This window comes from Schistocerca gregaria, chromosome 3 (assembly GCF_023897955.1).
Source record: "Schistocerca gregaria isolate iqSchGreg1 chromosome 3, iqSchGreg1.2, whole genome shotgun sequence".
Classification (NCBI taxonomy): Eukaryota; Metazoa; Arthropoda; class Insecta; order Orthoptera; family Acrididae; genus Schistocerca; species Schistocerca gregaria.
The window spans coordinates 403,674,365-403,691,993 of NC_064922.1; positions in this window are offsets into that span (position 1 = coordinate 403,674,365).

A 17,629-nucleotide genomic window follows, 5' to 3' on the forward strand; every position below is an offset into this window, starting at 1 on the left:
TTATAACCCTGTAGTCACCTGACCAAAAGTCTTGTTTCTCCTGCCACCGAACTTCACTAATTCCCACTATATCTAACTTTAACCTATCCATTTCCCTTTTTAAATTTTCTAACCTACCTGCCCGATTAAGGGATCTGACATTCCACGCTTCGATTCGTAGAACGCCAGTTTTCTTTCTCCTGATAACGACATCCTCTTGAGTAGTCCTCGCCAGGAGATCCGAATGGGGGACTATTTTACCTCCGGAATATTTTACCAAGAGGACGCCATCATCATTTAATCATACAGTATAGCTGCATGCCCTCGGGAAAAGTTACGACCGTAGTTTCCCCTTGGTTTCAGCCGTTCGCAGCACCAGCACAGCAAGGCCGTTTTGGTTATTGTTACAAGCCCTGATCAGTCAATCACCCAGACTGTTGCCCCTGCAACTACTGAAAAGGCTGTTGCCCCTCTTCAGGAACCACACGTTTATCTGGCCTCTCAACAGATACCCCTCCGTTGTGGTTGCACCTACGGTACGGCTATCTGTATCACTGAGGCACGCAAGCCTCCCCACCAACGGCAAGGTCCATGGTTCATGGGGGCAAGCATCCATCTTTTGTTTTTCCATAATTTTGGGGAGTCTCTGCCCATGCATCCTCTTAACATACCCATACCATCTTAATCTCTTCTTTTAAATTTCTTCTCTCGTGCTTTCTTGTTTAAGGTCCTTTCTAATCTCTACATTCCTTACTCTGTCCTTTCTCGTTTTTCCCTTAACTGCTCTGAAAAATTTCATTTCCCGTCCTTGCAGTCTGCTCCAGTGCCCTTCTGTCATTGTCCATGGTTCTCCACCATAGTTGACAATAAGGAAGTTATAATTATTATACGTAAGGAGTTTTGCTTTTTCTGAAATTTCCTTATTCCAAATCAGGTGTTTTATTGTTTGGTAGAAATTGCCTCCCTTCTGTAACCTCGTGTTAATTTCGTTGGTTACTTTTCCATCCCTAGATATTTCACTCACTAAATAATTGAAACTTCCTACCTCTTTAGAGGTTCTCCATTCAAGGTAATATTTCCGTTGATCCCTTTCTCTCTTGCAAATACCATTACTTCACTCTTATCTTTATTTATTTTAAAACCATACCTTTTCATTATTTCCTTCCACGCATCAAGTTGTAACTGTACATCTACCTCTTTATCACCCTATATTACCATATTATCTCCAAAAATCATCTTTTTCTCTTTTTCTTTTACTACATCTTTAACTGCCCTATTCATTAACTCCATCACAACATTCAAAAGTGCAGGAGGTAGAACACTTTCTTGCTGAAGCCCTTGTCTTATTTCGAAGTATTCAGAGTTCCGCAATGGTGTTCTAATTCTGCAATTTTGTCCTCTGTACATTGGCTTTATTACATTAATGTATCCGTCTTCTACATCTATCTTCTTCATTTCTTCCCAGAGTCTTTCCCTGGTAACTGAGTCATATGCTTTTATTGTGTCTCTAAAAACCATTATAACCTTTATGTTATACTACCAACTTTTTTCCATTAGTTGACAGTAGAAAATATCGGGTCGATCGTGTACAGTGCTACTGAAGGCAAATAGAGGATAGATTTGTTGGAAGGATTCCGGCAAATTTTGAAAGGATTCTGGCGAATTCCAGTCAGTACATATGTAAAGGAAATCGTCTTCAGGACACTTGAACGACCCGTTCTACAGAATTGTTGAGGTGTTTTTTGTCCTTGTCAGACAGTCGTGAGAAGAGAAATAAGACGCATTAAGAGACACGGCTCTAACGTTGTAGCAGGTCGGCAAAGCCCATACGTAAGTGTAGCGGACATTCTCGGAGAACTGAGATGGAAATCGTGAGGAGAAGGACGACGTAGGTCGCGGGAAATCCTGTGCGTAGAGATCCCGTGTTTGCGAAAAATGGTAGGCCATTATGCTGTCACCGAAGAAAATGTCGCGTAGGTATTATGAGAGTGAGATATAAGAGATAAGGGCACGTGGAGAGCTGTATAGACACAGATACGTGTGTCCCCTTGTTCTCGGAAGATCGCGACAAGTCATTCTTTTCAGAAAATACTATCAATAATATCGATACCACGTACCATCTGCCATAAACTGAATAGTGATCTGAAAAATATATACGCATATAGATGTCATGAAATATCTTACCTTGTGCTACTAGCAAATGAGGAACAAGTGGGAAATAATAATGCTAGAAAATCAAAGTCTATGTCATGAGTGGAGGAAAATGGAGGTCGTGGCCGTCCTGAATCAAAGTGTGTGTTTGTGTGTGTGTGTGCTCGTCAGCCTGAATTATTACCATACGTTACATAGCCTGTTTCACATTAGGGACAGCAACAAATAGCCTGATAGTCACAACAAGACACTGAAGGTTCATCCTAAATAATATCATGACCAACAACGTGCTAGGAAATAAAGGGCGTTGGGAGTACACTTACAGATATTTCTGTTGATGGGACACTGCAATGTACTGAATAATATAACATCAAAATTTACTTAATTTGCGTACTAATAATAATAGCTATATAGCTATTACGAATTTTTAGGTTGATTAGTTCCAAAAAGTGCACGTGGCACAACCGGGCCATTAGTGTTTATTTTCCTCCTGACAGCAGGTTACGTATAAAAAAGTGGACATGTAGACGCAAAACTGCAAGTCTATATCGGTCTGTACTGACAGAAGCACTATTCTCCGCGGCACAGCTAAGGCCTTACAGAAAACGTTAGGTAGTAAATTACGCAATGTATTTGTGGGGAATACTGTTAAATGCAGTGAAAAAAAAATCTATCACACTGAAACTGGTATGTATTAAGGTAACTAGTATCGCAATATCTGTACCTACATCCCTAATACCAGCCATATTTAAATATACTCTGACGAAGAAAAAAGTACCCTTCAACCTATATGAAATAGTCCAGGTATGTATCACCCGTTGTTGTTTTGGTCTTCAGTCGAGAGACTGGTTTGAGGCAGCCCTTCACGATATTCTATCCTGTGCAAGCTTCTTCATCTCCCATTACCTACGCCAACCTACATCCCTCTGAATCTGTTAAGTGTATTCATCTCTTGGTCTCCCTCTACGATGTTTACCCTCCACGCTGCCCTGCAATACTAAATTGGTGATTCCTTGATGCCTCAGAATATGTCATACCAACCGGTCCCTTCTTATAGTCAAGTTGTGCCATAAACTCCTGTTCTTCCCAGTTCTATTCAATATTCCGTCATTAGTTGTGTGATCTACCCATCTAATCTTCAGCATTCTTCTGTAGCACCACATTTCAAAAGCTTCTATTCTCTTCTTGTCCAAACTATTTATCGTCCACGTTTCACTTCCAAACATAGCTTCACTCCATACAAATACTTTCAGAAACGACTTCCTGACACTTTAAGTCTAGACTCGATGTTAACAAATTTCTCTTCTGCAGAAACGCTTTCTTTGTCATTGTCAGTCTATATTGTATAACCTCTTTACATCTACCATCATCCGTTATTTTGCTCCCCAACTAGCAAACCTCATTTACTACTTTAAGCGTCTCATTTCCTAATCTAATTCCCTTAGCATCATCCGATTTAATTCAACTACACACTACTCAGTCACAACTAATTCCATATCCATCTTTTCGACGCCATGATAATGCTTTTTTGGACATTCGGCTTCTCGTCTACCACATGTGCACGTGGATATTTCCCAAGGACATGTGCACGCACTAGTGTTTGGGAGTGCAACGTTCAGCGCACATTGTTGAACATGGGGTTCCTTAGCAGACGACCCCTACACAATCCAGCGATATAGTCAGTTACAATTGATATCGGCATGAGATCATCAGTTGCGAGCAGTGGATGAATGGAAACGTGTCAGATGATCGGAAAAATCATGTTTCTTGTTATACCAGGTCGTGTCGGAAAATGTCATTCAGCCGAACGGCTTCTGGAAGTGTGTGCTCCGCGCCACGAACGCATACAGGTGAGAGCACTATTATGCTGTATGGGACAGTGACCTGACGTCACTTTGGGCGTATAACAGTAATCGATGGAATCATGATAGCTGTGGACTAAGTGAACATTGCGATCCATTGCATCCCTCCATTATGGGTTCCATGACAGTGGCAGCATCTTTCGACAGGATAACTGTTCGTGTCACAAGGGCACAATCGTGTTACAGCGGTTTGCAAGATAGTGAATTCACGTTCATGTCTTGACCACCAAGTTCATCTGATCTGATACCAGCGGAACTCTTGCAGGACGCTGTCTGGCGCCAGTTCATTGACAACGAAACACTGGCCCGTAATTTTGGGGGAATTACGTGTACTGTGCGTAGAAAGTTGGCCTGTCACGACCCTAGGAAACTTTAATAATTTGAATTACATGTTAAATCATGTCGAAAAGACTGCCTAAAGATCCATAGTCAAGTTAAGAAGCTATTGAAATTTGCCAGTAAAAATTGGACTTTACACCTCGCCAAAAGGGGCGAGGTCAGAGGAACAAAAGGAAACGTTCTGCCGTTAATGATGGAAGAACCCCTAGTGGAGATTCGAACGATAATCAGTGTCGAGGGAAGGTTCAATGGTAACGATCCTGACAGATACTGAAGAGGGCTGTGTGTATCCATGATCATTTATGACTGTAACAGGTTAGGGAGTCAGTATTCACTTCCAGTACCGAACATCCAGGGGCAGTAACGCTCCACAGCAGCGGCTCATGGAGCAATAGAGCAATTACGAGAAGACAGTGACAGACTCTGGTGGACACAGAGCAACTGCAAGCGAAGTAATGTTTTACCGTATTGACTGGAACAGTGCTGATCAGACACTGCCTGTCTCTGTGTCAAGGAGTTCGAATAGAGTTTTGCTGAATACCAGGAACAAGTCGCTGCTTGGTACTTTCTCTTTCAATGGTAGGTCAAGGTATCCTTGACTACTAGTGAATTATTGAAAGTGATGACTGATTATTTAGGCTAAGTGGCCACTAGTTAAGAGACCGAGTGACAGTTATCAAGATCATCTCACATTGTCATAAGGGGCTTTGGTCCGACACGTCACTGAACAACTGTGTTTGTTAGAACAATAAATTGATTAAAGGTAGAGTAGTAACATGTTACTTCAGAAACCATTCCTGCCAACTGCACAAGAGTTAACAACCTTCTGTAACCTAATCCTCTCCAACCAAGGAGATTTAGTCCATCTGGGCTATGAAGGTGACAAAAAATCAAACTAAAGAACATTGTCGTTAAGGTCCTGATTCTGGCATAAGGTTACACCGAGTCCAGCTTGGTGTGGTGAATCTGTGCAGAGACACGACAGATGCCACATACCTCCAGTTACCAACAAAGAACTTGAATTCATTTCACAATGAATCGTGTTTGTATTGTGTTCGAAAAACGGACCAACGGAGGATTCAGTAAGTGGTCACAAAATATTTGTCTTGTCAGTATATCTGAGTCTTTAGTCCATTCTTATTTAAGCAGAGTTGTGCTGTCTCCTTCTGTGTTCTAATGAAATCATGCTTGGCCACCATTGCCGTGATGGAAAGCGACGCCGAGGTGAACTAAGCCAGTAACAACAGAAGAATCGAAAGCTTAAGACAACGACGAACACAACAAGCTGAGATTGTGGATGCTTTTTTTAAGTCATCCCAATGGACGCACACACCGTTTCCACAAAGGTCCGTGACTGCGCTCTTCTGGTAATCGATGGGTTCGTAATGCCGTCCCCATCGCCTTCTTTGTCGCCTTGCGCATCGTGATAAATCTGGAGCTCCGCCGGGCTGCTGCCACGGCAGGCAAGTTGAGCCGGGCGGCTATAGCTAGGCTAGCCAGCTGGAGGGTGACGGCGGATGAGCGATCGCTTGTCCGGCCACGTGATGAATCTGCCGACCGCGACCGCTGCTGATTTAATAACGAGCCCATTCTGTGATGACCGCTGCGCTGCAACTTCTGTTCGCCTCTCCCCTACCCCTCCGTAGCTTTTGTTACGCTTATATTTAGCAGCCGCGCTCGACAGCGGCCTAGCGTAACTCGCGCTTTGTTGATGTTTCCATCGCCGATTGTGCAGTCTTCAGATTCGTAAATCACTGCGCGTATTGTAAGGAGAGTTTTTCGAAAAGAAGTTTAGTCATTGTTTTCACACGAAAACTTTGTTGCCAGAAACAAATACTTTATGGAAGCATTTCCATTTTTCAGCATAGTCACCTGAGGATACCACTCTGGTAAAATTCGGTGCCCTGCGCTGTAAGGAATTGTCACAAAGCTTCCTCCTCCTCCTTCTGAACCTTAGTTTGGTAGTGACGTCCCGATAGTGCGGTTTTCAATGCAGGGAAGTTTTTGCATGTAGCAAGTCAACCAAATAGAAGCTCTGTTCCTACAAGCAATCATATATTTTCTTTCGTTTACGCCTGAGTCCCGCAGCTATAGCAGGGTCGGCGTGGTTCCAACTGATTTGGCATTGTGAGTCTTAGGGATGACCGGATGCCCTTCCTGCCCCCTCCCCGTACCCCCCGGGTCGGAATCAGTGTACCCCAACTCTCTGAATCTGGTGTAAAGCGTTAAATAGTGCGGACGTGTTCCATATTTCTGCAACGCTTGTATCTGAGGAGGAACGAGGGGACCAGCCCGGTATTCATCTAGCGGGATGTGGGAAACGGCCGAAAAACCACATCGAGACTGGCTAGCACACCGACCGTCGTCGTTAATCCGCCGGGCGGATTTTATGTGGGGCCGGCGCTCCTACCCGAGTCCAGGAAGCAGCGCGTTAGCGCTCTCGGCTACCCTGACGGGTAGAAGCAACCTTACATCTCTCTTAGAAAATAGCTTTCCTAGAGTGTTATCTGAAATATTCCTCCATTATCCTGACAAACTGGAATTTAAGTCAACAATTAAAACATTAAAGACTAAGGACTCTCATGGATATGACAGGACATCTAGAAAAATACTACTGCATACGTTAGCCTATTACTTAGCCATATCTATAGCTTTTCCTTTCGGTATGGTCGGTTTCCTGACCTATTAAAGTACTCACTAGACTAGCCAGTTAATAAGAAAGGAGAAACGGAAAACCAGACAATATTAGATCTACACTCCTGGAAATTGAAATAAGAACACCGTGAATTCATTGTCCCAGGAAGGGGAAACTTTATTGACACATTCCTGGGGTCAGATACATCACATGATCACACTGACAGAACCACAGGCACATAGACACAGGCAACAGAGCATGCACAATGTCGGCACTAGTGCAGTGTATATCCACCTTTCGCAGCAATGCAGGCTGCTATTCTCCCCTGGAGACGATCGTACAGATGCTGGATGTAGTCCTGTGGAACGGCTTGCCATGCCATTTCCACCTGGCGCCTCAGTTGGACCAGCGTTCGTGCTGGACGTGCAGACCGCGTGAGACGACGCTTCATCCAGTCCCAAACATGCTCAATGGGAGACAGATCCGGAGATCTTGCTGGCCAGGGTAGTTGACTTACACCTTCTAGAGCACGTTGGGTGGCACGGGATACATGCGGACGGGCATTGTCCTGTTGGAACAGCAAGTTCCCTTGCCGGTCTAGGAATGGGGTTCGATGACGGTTTGGATGTACCGTGCACTATTCAGTGTCCCCTCGACGATCACCAGATGTGTACGGCCAGTGTAGGAGATCGCTCCCCACACCATGATGCTGGGTGTCGGCCCTAGTGCCTCGGTCGTATGCAGTCCTGATTGTGGCGCTCACCTGCACGGCGCCAAACACGCATACGACCATCATTGGCACCAAGGCAGAAGCGACTCTCATCGCTGAAGACGACACGTCTCCATTCGTCCCTCCATTCACGCCTGTCACGACACCACTGGAGGCGGGCTGGACGATGTTGGGGCGTGAGCGGAAGACGGCCTAACGGTGTGTGGGACCGTAGCCCAGCTTCATGGAGACGGTTGCGAATGATCCTCACCGATACCCCAGGAGCAACAGTGTCCCTAATTTGCTGGGAAGTGGCGGTGCTGTCCCCTACGGCACTGCGTAGGATCCTACGGTCTTGGCGTGCATCCGTGCGTCGCTGCGGTCCGGTCCCAGGTCGACGGGCACGTGCACTTTCAACCGACCACTGGCAACATCATCGATGTACTGTGGAAACCTCACGCCCCACGTGTTGAGTTATTCGGCGGTACGTCCACCCGGCCTCCCGCATGCCCACTATACGCCCTCGCTCAAAGTCCGTCACTGCACATACGGTTCACGTCCACGCTGTCGCGGCATGCTACCAGTGTTAAAGACTGCGATGGAGCTCCGTATGCCACGGCAAACTGGCTGACACTGACGGCGGTGGTGCACAAATGCTGCGCAGCTAGCGCCATTCGACGGCCAACACCGCGGTTCCTGGTGTGTCCGCTGCGCCGTGCGTGTGATCATTGCTTGTACAGCTCTCTCGCAGTTTCCGGAGCAAGTATAGTGGGTCTGTGTCAATGTGTTCTTTTTTCCATTTCCAGGAGTGTATTTCTGTGCCATTGGGTGTTTGGTAAAGTTATTGGAAACGCTGTACGCACAAGGGTAATTGATGTTTTCAGTTCAATTAATTCGCTGATAAGTGTACAGTGGTGTAACAACTGAAAATGCTATGTTCTCTTTGCTCTGTGAGGCTCTGGATGGATCATATGGTTCAAATGGCACTGCGCACTATGGGATTTAATATCTGAGGTCACCAGTCCCCTAGACTTAGAACTGCTTAAACCTAACTAACCTAAGGACAGCACACACATCCATGCCGGAGGCAGGATTCGAACCTGCGACCGTAGTAGCAGTGTGGTTCCGGATTGAAGCGCCTAGAACCGCTCGGCCCCGACGGCGGGCTATAGATTAAATAACACACTGCGAAAGCCAAGCGTTCTCGTAGATTTAACTAAGGTTTCGATTGTGTTGATCACAAAATATTGCTGCAGAAGTTGGACCATTATGAAATAAGGCGAGTAGCTCACAACTGGTTAACATCTTACTTTAAGAACAGAGAGCAGAAGGTCATTCTCCACAATATTAAGAAGGGCTACGACGTGCAGTCCCACTGGGGCACGGTTCAGTGGGAGGTGCTGGAACCGCTGCTGTTTCTTATCTGTAAAAATGGTATAGCTTCTAGAATCACAGATAATTCTAAAATATTTCTGTATGCTGATGAGAGCAGCTTGGTAGTGAAGGACGTTGTGAGTAACATTAGCATAGTATTAAAAAATGCAGTCAGAAACATAATTCACGTCTTATAGAAAATACGTTGATCTTAAATAACCGTAAGACTCAGTTTTTACAGTTTCTAGCACAGAATTTAACAACACCTGACATTTAGGTTGGACGGACAGGGCCTATCATTAGTGAGATGAAGAGTTCAAGTTCCTAGGCTGTCAGATAGATCGTAAGCTGTCGTGGAAATCCCATGTTCTGCATCTTGCTCAAAAACTAATTGCCGTTTCATTTGCTATTAGAATATCTGTAATAGGTGATAGTTCAGCACCAAAAGTAGTCAATTTTGCTTATTTTCATTCGCTTGTGACGTATAGTATTACTTTTTTGGGTTAATACATCTGATTCAAAAAGGGCAATTTTGGCTCAGAAACGGCAGTTAGAGCAATATGTGGTGTAAGTTAGTGATCGCTCTTCAGTAGTCTGGGAATTCTGACATAGGCCTCTCAATACATATTCTCTTTAATGTCATTTGTTGTTAAGAATTTCAGCTTATTCCCATGAGTTAGTAGATTTCACTTAGTTGATACTTGACTGACGTCCAACTGCATTTGGAATGCACCTCCTTGACTCTGGTGCAGAAAGGGGTATAGTATTCCGTTGCATCTATTTTTAGTAAGCTATTTCAAGAATTCAAAAATCTTAGCAGTAAGCCAGGCACTTTCATCTAAACTGGAGAGTTTCCTTGCGGCTTAGTCCTTCTATTCTGTCGAAGAACTCTTGGAATTTTTTTAAAAAATTGAGCTAATTCCTATGTTACGTTGCTGATTATATTTATTTAAACATTCGGCATGCTGCTAGCACTGGAACCATATACGTTTCACTTTATGTTTCAAGACTCTTCTGTTATAATTTCATGTACTGACTCGTTCCATGGTAATGAGCTCTCCCCCTCAATTTGGCCCTACGGAACATGAGATATAAAATGAATACATAAAAACTAGTCCCACGCCCTCATTCATACCGGATGACAGCACGCACCTCCGTTAGCGACCACGTTGTCAGCACACTCCCGTCTGCCGTCGTGATGTGTACTCTAATAACACGAGCACGAAGGTCTTCTGCCACTCTCTCTTCTTTGGCGCTGTGCTCATACGCCATTACTCCTCCGCTGATGCCCTCTCCCGTCGTTGAACCAGCGGCGGGTGTGCATTCATATGGCGTTTGTTTCTGTCACCTGGTGTACCATCTTCTCTTTCAAAAACAATGACCAAAATTACAGTTCGGAACGTCCCTTGCATTAAGTAGCGAAGTCTTTACTGATAACGAAAGAAGCGATTAACTTCCTGAATAAACTTTCACTCTGCAACAGGATGGGTGATATTTTGAAGCCTTCTGGCAGATTACAAGCATGTGCTGGGCCTGGACTCGAACCCGTAACTTTGCCAATTGGTCGCTGCGATACAGAGTGATATATTCATTCCGGAAAAACACTGAGGTGGGAAAAAACTAGTCATGGCATAGCGATATGCAGAAGGTGTAAATGGGCAGTGCATTGGTGGCGTTGTCATTTCTTCGCAGGTGATTCATCTGAAAAGGTTCTGACGTGATTATTGCTTCACGACGGACATCAACAGACTTTGAACGCGGAACGGTAGTTGGAGCTAGACGCGTGAGAAATTCCATTTGGGATAACGTTAGGAAATTAAATATTCCAAGATCCACTGTGTCAAGAGGATGCCGAGTGGCGTTTGTTTAGAGTTGTCAATGCTAACAGACAAGAACGTTGAGTGAAACAACGGCAGAAATCAATGTGAGACGTACGACGAACGTATCCGTTAGGACAGTGTGGCGGAATATGCCGTTAATGAGCTGCGGCAGCAGACGACCGACGCGAGTGCGTTTACTGGCAGAACGGCATTGCCTTCAGTGCCTCTCCTGGGCTCGTGACCCTATCGGATGAACGCTACACGAATGGAAAACCGCGACGTGGTTAGATTAATCCTGATTTCAGCTAGTAAAAGCTGGTGATGGGTTCGACTGTGGCGCAGACTCCATGAAGCCATGGATCCAAATTGTCAACAATGCACTGTACAAGCTGGTGGTGCTTCCACAAGGGTGTGATCTGTGTCTACATGGAATGGACGGGGTCTTCTAGTCCAGCTGAAACAACTGAAACCATCTTCAGCCATTCATGAGTTTCATATTCCCAAATAATAAATGTGAATGACAATGCTCCATGTTAATGGGCCAGAATAAATAGTGATTTGTTTGTAGAATATTCTGAAAAAATCGAACGAATGTTTTGGCCACCCAGATAGCCCGACGTGAATCCCGTCGAACATTTACGGGACTTAATCGAGAGATCAGTTCGCGCTCAGAACCCTTCACCGGCAACGCTTTCGCAAATATGGGGCGCTATAGAGATGGCATTAAAAGTAACGGTGGTAACATTAAGAGTGCAACGGGAATTCCACTGTTAAATGCAGAGGAGAGAGCAGATAGGTGGAAAGAATACATTGAAAGCCTCTATGAGGGTGAAGATTTGTCTGATGTGACGGAAGAAGAAGCAGGAGTCGAATTAGAGGAGATTGGGGATCCAGTATTAGAATCGGAATTTAAAAGAGCTTTGGAGGAGTTACGGTCAAATAAGGCAGAAGGGATAGATAACATTCCATCAGAATTTCTAAAGTCATTAGGGGAAGTGGCAACTAAACGACTATTCACGTTGGTGTGTAGAATATATGAGTCTGGCGACATACCATCTGACTTTCGGCAAAGCATCATTCACACAATTCCGAAGACGGCAAGAGCTGACAAGTGCGGGAATTATCGCACAATCAGCTTAACAGCTCATGCATCAAAGCTGCTTACAAGAATAATATACAGAAGAATGGAAAAGAAAATTGAGAATGCGCTAGGTGACGATCAGTTTGGCTTTAGGAAAAGTAAAGGCACGAGAGAGGCAATTCTGACGTTACGGCTAATAATGGAAGCAAGGCTAAAGAAAAATCAAGACACGTTCATAGGATTTGTCTACCTGGAAAAAGCGTTCGACAATATAAAATGGTGCAAGCTGTTCGAGATTCTGAAAAAAAGTAGGGGTAAGCTATAGGGAGAGACGGGTCATATCTGTACAACAACCAAGAGGGAATAATAAGAGTGGACGATCAAGAACGAAGTGCTCGTATTAAGAAGGATGTAAGACAAGGCTGTAGCCTTTCGCCCCTACTCTTCAATCTGTACACCGAGGAAGCAATGATGGAAATAAAATAAAGATTCAGGAGTGGAATTAAAATACAAGGTGAAAGGATATCAATGATACGATTCGCTGATGACATTGCTACTCTGAGTGAAAGTGAAGAAGAATTAAATGATCTGCTGAACGGAATGAACAGTCTAATGAGTACACAGTATGGTTTGAGAGTAAATCGGAGAAAGACGAAGGTAATGAGAAGTAATAGAAATGAGAACAGCGAGAAACTTAACATCAGGATTCATGGTCACGAAGTCAGTGAGGTAAAGGAATTCTGCCACCTAGGCAGAAAAATAACCAATGACGTACGGAGCAAGAAGGACATCAGAAGCAGACTCGCTCTGGCAAAAAAAGGCATTTTTGGCCAAGAGGAGTCTACTAATATCAAATACCGGCCTTAATTTGAGGAAGAAATTTCTGAGGATGTACGTCTGGAGTACAGCAATGTATGGTAGTGAAACATGGACTGTGGGAAAATCGGAACAGAAGAGAATCGAAGCATTTGAGATGTGGTGCTATAGAAAATGTTGAAAATTAGGTGGACTGATAAGGTAAGGAATGAGGAGGTTCTACCCAGAATCGGAGAGGAAAGGGATATGTGGAAAACACTGATAAGGAGAAGGGACAGGATGATAGGACATCTGCTAAGACATGAGGGAATGACTTCCATGGTACTAGAGGGAGCTGTAAAGGGCAAAAACTGTAGAGGAAGACATAGATTGGAATACGTCAAGCAAATAATTGAGGACGTAGGTTGCAAGTGCTACTCTGAGATGAAGAGGTTAGCACAGGAAAGGAATTCGTGGCGGGCCGCATCAAACCAGTCAGTAGACTGATGGAAAAAAAATAAATAGAGGCAGCATTACTGAATACTTGTACAGGGGACTTTCAACGGCTTGTTGAATCCCTGCCACGTCGAGTTGCTGCTCGCACGATATTAGGAGGATGACTTTCGTTACCTCGGTGTAATCCCGTAAGTTGCAATTAAGCTGTTTTTTAGCATCCTACTTTTTTCCAGAGTGCTTCTCTAGCAAGTTATACGGAGAAGATATACTGCTGGATGAATGGCTCTCAGGAGTGGATCTAAATCGTGCCTGGATAGCTTTGCCCGCGAAAAAGAATGCCTGAATATCCGAAGGAACATTACTCGGTACTTCTTACGAACACAGGCACTGTAATATCGTATTTATCCGTCGATATCAGGCTATGGACTTCCGATTAAATGTATGCCTTGTACTGGAATTATAGTAGGTGTAAGAGTGCAGGTTAACGGCATATGGACGAATAAGTGTGAATATTACGGAATGGCCATGAAGCGCGCACGGATAGCAGAAATGCTTAAGGGCAACCTCTCGTGGGAAATCGGTGTTCGAGTTCCAGTCCGGTACAAATTTCCAGTGCCGCCATTCCATTCTGGAATTGGAGTTTGCTCGTATTCTCAACTGTGAATACATTTCCTCTGTTTCATAATGGCTGTAGTCATCACGGTGCCTGTTCCTTCGGACTAGCATGCATGTCCAAAGGATGATTACATCATACTTCTTATAAACACAGGCACTGCAGTACCATACTACCGTATTGCCAACCTGTAGATTCAGTTAACGTAACAGAGGGGATCAGCGACGAATGGTATTATAGAGAACATGAAGATAGCAAAGAAATTAGTTCTTCTAAGGAAATTGTACCACAAACAGATCTTAGACTATACTAGCAATCAACATAATACATCCATCTCTGAGGCAGAAAATGTGAATACCAAATTTAAAACGATTGTACAACTTTTACGAGACAGGTGAGTGCTTAGCGACAGTCTATGTGTGTAACAACATACAGTATACAGCTTGCTGGACAAAATTATAAGTAGTTTTACTAATGTTAATTATGTCAACTTCAGTGCCATATTCTATACTAATAACAAATGACACTTAATTAATTCTATTTCAGTTTAATTTTTGTAGTAAAATAATGTGCAAAGTAGACGACTGTCCAGCAACCGAAAGTAAACTTGCGAAAAACTGTTTTCTACTGAAGATGATGATGCGAACCCTCGAAACGCGTCGTTGACGTTAACATACCTGTGACTGCTCTGGGATCTGTATTAATTATGATTACGTCATAAACAATCACAGTTTTAAAAGTAAAATCTTTCTGCATATATGTAATACTATGGACTCCTTAGGCCATGTAGCAAATGTTTTCCAAAAACAACGTTCAACAATACATTGTGTTCATTAAATATTCTAAATATTTCCTATCATTTGGAACTTCAAAAGTGTAGGTCTTGCCCTACTTATATCTAATTAAAGTAACTTTTTTGTAAGGGAGTGGCATCATGTAAGGCAAATAGAGACAACTACAGAACAATTACATGCTTGATTGTATAATCAGAAATACTCCTGCTGTACCATACAATGGCTCCAATACAGGACGTGTGCCTTTCACTGCTGTCTTGGACGCACTCTTAGAGTTGTAACATATAGCTTTCCCGTCTGCATAGCGTCTTTCTGTTTGCATCTACCGCTAGAATTGCTTGAGCTGTGGAAAGCACGGTTCTCCCTTGTACCTTCACCATTACCTCCGTTAATCTTAACCTGTAAGGGTCCCATACTGAAGAGCAAAAGCGACGGTTTCGTGAATTACCTCTGTCATGTACAGCCTACCCTTCCTGCAGCTAGTTCAAATACGTGTATACATCTCTGCGAATCCGTACACTTGTATGGGGTGATTCAGGTGCCCCTACCGCTGCGTTGTACGCAACCAACAACGGAACCAAATATCACGTGCAAAATTTTCGTATTCTCTCGCTCACTAATCACAAACTACAGGGTGAGTCAAAAATGACTTTACAACTTTGGAATGATATAGAAATTTATTCAGCAAAATTACAGAATTGATAGCTTTGCCACTTTCCAGCAAACAACCTTAAGTTTGAATCACATAGAGTATCAGTATGCCATAAGGCTCCAGGAACGCCAGCGTAGTGGAAAGTTAAAATGACTACTCTTAACAGGTGCGGAGCGTGTTCACTGTGTGTTTTAGTTACGTGAAACGAACTCTGCAACAACTCTTAAGGCTAAATTCCGCACCGAATGTGCCAAAAAGCCTCCAACCAGACCTACAATTTACTCTTGGCAGAAGAACTTCGTTTGAGGTGGGACGATCACTGCGACATCTTAAATCACCAGGTCGCTCTCGTGTTGATAATTATGTCGAACAGGTGAAGGAGAGCTTTGCCCCCAGCCCATAAAATTCAATGTGCATCTCGCGAGACTGACATTCCACAAAAGACTGCTTGGCGAGTACTGTGTCGATTATTACTCTTGAAACCATACAGATTCACAGTGGCGTAACACATCAGTGATCTTGTAATTTTCGCGAAATCATGACAACTACGCTTTAATAGATTTTTGACAAATTTGTCTTGAAAATCCAATAATCTCGTAACTCAATTCTATGTTTCAGACCGGGAACAAGCAATAAGTACACTGACGACCATACAGCTAGTCAGATTTTGACCTTAATTTGTCGTCTCAGTCTAATGACAAAGTGGTTACCTTCATACTAGAGACTTTCTTTCATGGTTACGTTTCAGTCATACAGCAAGTCATACATACAGATACACAATACTTAAACGTTACACATTAGAACACATACATAATAAAAATTAACTTATCATTAAGATAACTATTTACATATTCACTGGGTTATATTTCACCTTCTGGTGAGGTCTGTTACCCATCTCTAGGTACGAAAGGTCTTATACCTTTATGAGGATATAATCCTCTCATTCTTAATAGGTGCGCCAGCAGGTAGCATCCTTCGTAAGGTATTTTTATGATTAGATATGGTCCATTATACAACAGTTGCGACTTGTTGTTAATCCTTTTAATGCTAGGGGCCATTGAGTGTGTCATAGGCAGGATCAACTGTCCCTCCTCATATTGGTATACAGTTACTAACTCTTTATCACATATTCTCAGCTTCAAGTCACCAGGTTTCTTTAACGATACCCACACCTGCATCTTTTCTTCTTTAGTGACTTGCCTAGGTACATGGCGCATTTGTCTGACTCTACACGCGGCCTCATAACTTCAGCTAATGTTTAACCAGTAGACTCGTGTGGTAAATTGTTGTATACACTGAAACGCCAAAGAAACTGGTGTAGGCATGCGTATTCTAATACAGAGGCAGGTAAGCAGGCAGAAAATGGAGCTGCGGTCGGCAACGCCTACAAAAGACAACATGCCTCTGGCGTAGGGCAGTTACTGCTGCTACAATGGCAGGTTGTCAAGATTTAAGTGAGTTTGAAAGTGGTGTTACAGTCGGCGCAAGAGCGTTGGGGCACAGCATTTCGGAGGCAGCGATGTAGCGGGGATTTTTCCATATGACCAGTTCACGACTGTACACTGAATATCGGGAATCCGATAAAACGTCAAATCTCCGACATCGCTGGGGTCAGAAAAAGATCCTGCAGGAACGGGACCAACGACGACTGAAGAGAATCATTCAACGAAACAGAAGCGTAACCCTTCCGCAAATTGCTGCCAATTTTAGTGCTGGGCCATCAACAAGTGTCAGCCTGCGGCTATACAACGAAACACCGTCGAATGGGCTTTAAGAGACGAAGGCCCATTCATGTACCCTTAATGACCGCACGACACAAAGCTTTACGCCTCGCTTGGCCCGTGAACACCGACATTGGAGTGTTGATGACTGGATACATGTTGACTGGTCGGACGAGTCTCATATTGTATTGAGCATATGCACGTGTACGGGTATGGAAACAACCTCATGTATCCATGGACTGTGCATGTCAGCAGGGGACTGTTCAAGCTGGTGGAGGCCTCTAATGGTGTGGGACGTGTGCAATTGGAGTGATATGGGACCCCTGATGTGTAGATAAGACACTGACATGTGACACGTACATAAGCAGCCTGTCTGACCATTGCATCCATTCATGTCCATTGTGCTTTCCGACGGACTTGGTAATTCCAGAAGGACAATGCGACACCTCACACTTACAGAATTGGTACAGAGTGGCTCCAGGATCACCCTTCTGAGTTTAAACATTTCCGCTGGCCACCAAACTTCCCAGACATGAATATTCCATAAATTTTCTGGGAGTACTTTATTAGGAGTGATTTAAAATGGAATGATCATATAAAGTTGATCGTCGGTAAAGCAGATGCCAGACTGAGATTCATTGGAAGAAT